Here is a 7702-nt window from a genome sequence, read left to right as displayed (position 1 = left end):
TTAGCATAAGAATGAATTGCATGAATCATGAAGCAAATCACATACCCAGTTTCGTCCAAACTGAAGTAAGTTGGCGCTGCCTTGATGGTGTGGCACACCAACCATTTGGCTACGCCGATCCTTCGCATTATCGTGGACGGCTCGCCAGCTGCCTGTGCACCACTCATCAACCAACGCCTCCCAACAATCCATCTTATCCGCACACCATCTCGGGGGCACCTGTAAGTTATTAGAAAGAATTTTTAGCGCTACACCTACGAATGAAATCAAGAAAACTACGTAGAAGGACTAAAGAATAGGTAATTACCTTCATGTATTGCTCCTTCTTCAGAAACTTTCCGCGGCAATCCTTCTTCTCCTTCTTAATGCCACGCGTGGCGTAGTAATCTCGAATAGCCTGCGGCCGAGCCTCGTGGCGCAAGTTCTGTAGTAACCGCCTACACTCGACCTCGAGAACCCTGGCCGCCGCCTCCTCATATCCATCCTCACACCTATAGAAGGTCTGCAATCAAACGTGAAAACACCGATTAGTACAATAATGAGGTATATGCCTAATTTTAGATTCTGTAAAAGGATAATTTACCCAAAAGCTCCTGATCACCATCTCGGCCCTCGTGTGGCACAAGACACCATCTATAATCTCCTCCGGCGGGGCCTGCGCAGCCTGGTAGTGCTCCCAGGTAAATCCTAGTGTAGGAACCTGACCCTCACCAGGCAACGTGACAAACCCCGGGAAATTTGTCCGGCAAAGCACACCAAGGACGGAGTTCGGCCTGCGGACTCCAAGAGGGTGTACCCATCCCCTGCAGTATGATAAGGTCAGCGCATTAGATATTTGAACAAACTTGAAGGCAAAAGCTAAAAAAAGGGTAAATGTACTTACCTATCTCCTTCAGGTTTTATCACCGGCCTCTCCTCGCGGGTAGCCGGGGCGACCGGGAGACGTGTACTACCACGCTTGTACACGGTAGCCGGGGCCCCGTCCACCTGCACATCGCCCTCGCTATCCGTAAGCTCATCCCCGCCATCCCCGCACCCTGAGCCACCCGGACCCGCGGTCCAATCCGGCAACTCGGTACGATCCGGCCAAGGCTCCCATCCGGACCTCTCCACGTCGGGTGAAGCTTCCGGAACCGTAGTCTCCTCCGGCTGCTCCTGGGCCGAATGCACCTCGACCCGAGGCTGCTCCTGGACCGGAGTCTCATGGGACGAATGCCCGTGAACACCAGGCTCCTGGACCGGAGTCCCCGTAGCCTCCTCCGCAAACGGGTCGACCATACTAGTCCTATGCTCGGGTGAATGAGCTGGTGGTGGTGGCGAGGACGGCTCAACAGTCCTCCTGGATCTTCCGCGGCCACCACCTCTCCCTGTACCCTTCCCCTTCTTCCCTACCCGACCAGCACCTCTACCAGCGAGCAATGCCACCGACGAAGAAGAACCCCCGGCTGGTGTCGAAAGACTGTCTGCCAAGGCTCTACGGAGAGATAGGGGTGGAAGGGAAGTACCACCCCTCGTGCGGGGCGCCTGGGAAGAACTCGTCGAGCGCTCTGGACCCGCGCCCACCATCTTTCAACACCTGCCATGATAAAGAATAAAAGAAATTAGTACAACATAAAAAAATTGAATGACTGACATGAATAATAATATGTACATGAATAATAAATATTAAAATATATAGATATTATCTTCTGTTGCCCGGCTCTCCAAGGAGCCGGAACCCTAGCCTCCGCCGCACCTAACCCTAGCCGCGACGGCGCCATCTCACCGGCGCGTCCGCTCCAGCCCTCACTCCCCTCCTCCCTGCCCTTACAACCTACGCCGGAGGCCCGGTAGGAACCCTAGTCCTACCAATTTGGTATCCAGAGATTCCAGGCTGATCATGTCGCTCCCTCCACCACCGCAGCCGCTCAACACTACCACCGCCCCACTGCCGCAAACCACCACCACCGCCCCGCTGGGACCCAACCCCCGCCGCCGAGCGTCGCCCCCACTACCTACGGGCCTCCGTCGCTGCCGTGGGCCACCCCGGCCTTTCAGCCACTCCACGGAGGGGCGCCGCCACTACCGCCGCAGCTGCTGCTGCACCACTACCATGCCGCGGGCACTCCCTGGCCGGTGTAGCCGGCCACCACCGCGCCGCTGGGGGTGCTGCCCCAACAGTCGCTACCGGCCACCACGGCGCAGGCGTCGGGGGTCGGGGTAGGGGGTCGGGGTTCGAGGGTGAGTGTTGTCGGGGTCGGGGGTCGGGGGTCGAGGTTACCTATAAAAATTTGTAGGTTACCTATAAAACTTTCTAGGTTACCTATAAAACTTTCTAGGTTACCTATAAAACTTTCCAGGTTACCTATACTACTTTATAAAACTTTCCACGTTCCATAAAAAAATATTTCATGCCGGGGTGTTGTCGAGATGTCGTGTCGGGGCGTCGTGTCGGGGTTTCGGGGCATCGTGTCGGGTGTCAGGGGTGTCATCGAGATGTCGTGTCGGGCGTCGTGTCGGGGTTTCGGGGCATCGTGACGGGTGTCAGGGGTGTCGTCGAGATGTCGTGTCGGTGCGACAACTACTATTGCGAGCTGTTGTAATATCCTCGGTGTTGAAGTCGAATATCACCGTTGCCTGAAGGGGGTGGTCCCAACAGTAATGTTTCTGTACCGACCTGCATGGGGGTGGTTGCAGCAGCATCGTTGTTGCAGCACGTGAGCTCGATGGCATAGTAGCCATGGCAGGTGCGTGACAAGCTCACCGACGTTCCCCAACGTTGTGGCTAGTGCAAGCATAGGCGGCGACCGGAGGGCTCTACACGGTCAACTACAAACCTAACAACTAACCTAACACACAGTAGGTAATTAACAACTAACCTAACAACTAACCTAGCTCGAGGGGTAATACCACTAACAACTAACCTAATTACCACTAACAACTAACAAGTAACCTAACTAACCTAATTACCAGTACATAACCACTAACAACTAACCTAACTAACAATAGGTAATTAACAACTAACCTAACTAACCTAATTAATGAATTAAACGAAAAAAGGAAAAAAGGACTCACCGAGCTCCGGCGGTGGAGGGGGGGCGCAGCGCGGCGGTGGGGTGATTAGGTGGGGAGGTGGGGGGGGAGGCGGCGGCGGTGGGGCGGCGGCGGCGCTGGGGCGCAGGGAGGAGGAGGAGGCCCGCAGGGGGGGGGGGGTCGCAGGGCGGCGGTGGGGAGGTGGGGGGGGAGGCGGCGGCGGTGGGGCGGCGGCGGCGATGGGGCGGCGGCGACGCTGGGGCGGCGGCGGCGCTGGGGGCGCAAGGAGGAGGAGGAGGCCCGCAGGGGGGGCACAGGGCGTGCGTGGGAGAGAGAGAGAGCGCGTGGGAGAGAGAGAGAGTGCGTGGGAGAGAGGAGAGAGGTAGGCGCGCGGCGACCGTTAACTGTTCGGGGGTCCATCTCCTTTGCCGTCTGCCACTGATCCCCTTTGCCGTCAGCCACGGACGGCAAAGCTACTCAGGCAGACGGCAAAGGGGTGGGTGGGGCCCGGGTGGGATTTGGAGAGAGGAGGGGTGGGGTGGGACAGCTTTGCCGTCGGCCATCCCTACCTTTGCCGTCTGTCAGCAGACGACAAAGAGGTGGCTGATGACAATTATTTATTTTGCCATCAGCCTCCTCTTTACCGTCTGCTTTTTGCCAACACACGGTAAAGAGGTTCTTCGCCGTCCGCTGGCTGACGGCAAAGATTTGCGGACGACAAATATAGGAATTCCAGTAGTGGTTTCATCCAGGCTCAACCTCCCCTCCAATCTCCTCAACCCACTCCCCTAGTCCAGCCATGGCCGGTTCTGGTTTCATGGGCAAGTGTGAGGCCTCCTGCGTCACCGACGATGATATCCAAGAGTTGAAGGGTATAGGTTATCTCTCAACCAACATAGTTAATCACGCTCTTAAGAAGGGAAAAGTCATCCCCACGCCAAAGCAAGGCAAGAGGACACTACTACAAGAAGGTCCAAAAACTATCTTCCTGTACATGCATCCTTGATCACTTACTTGATGTGTTCTTCATCCAGTTTGTTCATCCATGCTTGGTTCCAGACAAACTTTTCATTTTCTCACTCAGCCTTCATGTCTGTGTAGTAGGGGTCGATGATGGCCACGGTGAGGTAAACCAGGGAGTCCTTCTGCTTCTGCTTCTCGCTGCCCCACACCCTGTAATTACCTTGGATGTTGGCAAGCTTTTGGTAGGACAAGACCGAAGTCTTAAGAACCTTGAGATCATTCGTGGTGTCCATCATTGCTACCCTGTAGTTGGGGCAATTGACAAACATAGCGAAACACTCCCATGGACTTTTGTCTAGGCATTAGTGGTACACGAGAACGTGATGGCGCACACACAACTAGACGACGGCAACCATCTGATCATGCCCAGCACGACTGCCGTTGTACTTGAGGTCGAAGGCGACCACTTCGTACTTGTCGTCCTTAGCAAGCAGTTACTCCAACGTGTTGATCGAGTTCTCCATAATGATCGGGTCGTTGGTGTACACCACCAAGAGGTCGGATTTCCTGATGTGGGTGTCCACTTTGACAATATTGGCGAACTGCCGCTCGGCACCGGCAGCTGCCATTGGATCCACGGAGGAAGGTTGAAGGAATAAAGAGATGTGCATCATCTCTCTATTACTTTCCATCTTGGGTGTGCTTCTTGTGCTGTGTGGCACGATTGAAAGGTGGAGGGGATGAAGGTAAATGGCCGCGGGAATAAATGGGTGGGTGCCGGACGGCGTGGAATTTGGGCACGTCTCCATGAAAGTTTTTTAGCTCTTAACTGCATGGTGGCGCATGTATAACTGCATGGTGGCACCGGGTAAATAGAACCACATGCATGTGGCGCCCCAAACGTGGAGGGATGCTGGCAGCATGCATGGACGTGAGCTAAGCGTGCCACGACCGCCTCATGCGTACAGGAGTTCGCAATGGTATGTACAGAATGGTTGTTCCCTATGAAATAAAATACAAACATTTTCTTATTATTAACTATTTCTATACTTGTCGTTTCTCCCTCCTCTGTCCCGTCTTGTCACCGCGTTGGTGCCCGAGGATTCCAGTGCATGCTTTGGGAGCATGCATGCATTTCTATTGGCCTTCCCGTTCCTGCGTAACCACGTAGGTTCCCGTGCAAGCTTCCCACTCTTGGGGAACGTTGCATGGGAAACAAAAATAATTCCTACGCTCACCAAGATCAATCTAGGAGATGCACATCTACGAGAGGAGAGATTGAATCTACATAACCTTTTAGTTCGCTAAGCAGAAGCGTTCAAGAACACGATTGATGTAGTGGCACGTCTTCATGATCCGATCACGATCCGGCCCACAAACTCTCGATGAAGCCCCGAACGGACGGCACCTCTGTGTTCAACATATGTACAACTTGATGATGCCTTCACCTCCTCGACCTAGCGAGCGATGATGAAGTAGCAGTTCGAGTTCTCCGACAGCATGACAGTGTGGTGAGGTGATGGTGGTGACAGCTCAGCAGGGCTTTGCCGCGCGATGCTTATAGGAGAAGAACTATGAGGGATAGGAGGAGCAGCATCCTGGCAAGTTGTGGTGCTGCTTCCTTCTCTCTCCCTCTGTATATATAGGGGGAAGGGAGGAGGGGAGGCACCCTAGGGTTTCCTCTATGGGCCGACTAGGGAAGGGTGGCCCCTCCCACTTGGGTGCCTTGCCACCCAAGTTGGGCTAGCCGGCGGCCTAGGCTGAGGCCCCCTCCCTTCAGGCGAAGTGGAGTGAGGTGTGGGGTGGCGCTCAACCCTGTGGTGGCTGAGTTGCCCTCTCCCCTTGGCCCATGAGTCTCGCAACAATTGTCATGGCCACCCGAAACTGCTTTCAGTATTCCATCGCTTTCGGACTCCGATGACCTTCCTCCTATATACGAATCTTCACCTCTGGACCATTCCGGAGTTCCTCGTCACAACCTCGGTCACCAACACAATGACTCAATTATTCTTATATCGTCATCGAACATTAAGTGTGTAGACCCTGCTGGTTGGAGAACTATGCATACATGACCGAGATGCTCTCCGGTCAATAACCAATAGCGGGACCTAGATGCCCATATTGGTTCCTACATATTACATGAAGATCTATATCGGTCAAACCTCGATGTCAAGGATTCAATCAATCCCGTATATAATTCCATTTATCCATCAGTATGTTACTTTCCCGAGATTGGACAGTCAGTATCACTGTACCATTTCAATCTTGTTACTGGAAACTCCCTTTACTCATTACGTAATACAAATCCTGTTATTATATCTTTAGTCACATTGCTTGCAATCTTATTGTGGTGTTGTATTACTGGGTGGGCCCTAAGGTACCTCTCCTTCACACGGAGTGACAAATCCTAGTCTTGATCTGTGCCAACACAACAGACACCCTCGGGAGATACCTATAGTGCACCAATATAGTCACCTAGTTACGTTGTGACGTTTGATACACACAAGGTACTCCTCCGGTGTCAGTGAGTTGGATGATATCATGGTCATAGGAATAGATACATGACATGTAGAAAACAATAGAAATAAACTGATATGATCATATGATGCGTTCATAGTTTGGGTCTTGTCCGTCACATCATTCTCCTAATGATGTGATCCCATTATCAAATGACAACTCATGTCTATGGCCACGAAACCTTGTCCATCTTTGATCAACGAGCTAGTCCATTAGTGGATCACTAGGGACAGTGTGTTGTCTATGTATCCACACATGTATTTGAGTTTCCAATCAATAAAATTCTAGCATGGATAATATACGATTATCATCAACAAGGAAATATAATAATAACTACTTTATTATTGCCTCTAGGGCATATTTCCAACAGTCTCCCACTTGCGCTAGAGTGAGTAATCTAGATCACATCACTATGTGATTTACATTGTAATAAATCTAACACCCATACAATTCTGGTGTTGATCGTGCTTCGCTCGTGGAAGAGGCTTAGTCAACGGGTCTGCAATGTTCAGATATATGTGCACTTTGGAAATATTTATGTCCTCCTCCTTGTGGTAATCGCGGATGGAATTGAAGCATCGCTTTATGTGTGTGGTCCTCTTGTGAAATCTTGGTTCCTTGGCTAGAGAAATGGCACCATTGTAGTCATAGAAAGGTGTCACTGGATCCAGTGCACTGCGCACAACTCCAAGATCTATCATGAACTCCTTCATCCAGACACCTTCTTTAGCCACCTCCGAGGAAGCTATGTACTCCGCTTTGCATGCAGAATCTGCTACCATGCTTTTCTTGAAACTACACCAGCTTACCGCTCCCCATTGATAATAAACACATATCCAGATTAAGACTTAGTGTCATCCGAATCACTATCAAAGATTGCATCAACGTAACCCTATATGACGAGCTCTTGATCACCTCCATACACGAGAAACATTTCCTTAGTCCTTTTTAGGTACTTCAGAATATGCTTGACCGTTGACCAGTGTTGCATTCCTAGATCACTTTGAAACCTTCCCGCCATACTTATGGCAAGGCTGACATGAGGTCTTGTGCACAACATTGCATACATGATAGAGCCTATGGCTGAAGCATAGTGGATGACACTCATATTTTCTCTATCTTCTGCACTCACTGGGCATTGAGTCTTACTCAACTTCACGCCTTGCAATACAGGCAGGGACCCTTTCTTGGAGTGATCCATTTTGAACTT

This window comes from Hordeum vulgare, chromosome 6H (assembly GCF_904849725.1).
Source record: "Hordeum vulgare subsp. vulgare chromosome 6H, MorexV3_pseudomolecules_assembly, whole genome shotgun sequence".
NCBI classification, from domain to species: domain Eukaryota; kingdom Viridiplantae; phylum Streptophyta; class Magnoliopsida; order Poales; family Poaceae; genus Hordeum; species Hordeum vulgare.
Note: the sequence above shows the minus strand (reverse complement) of the source record.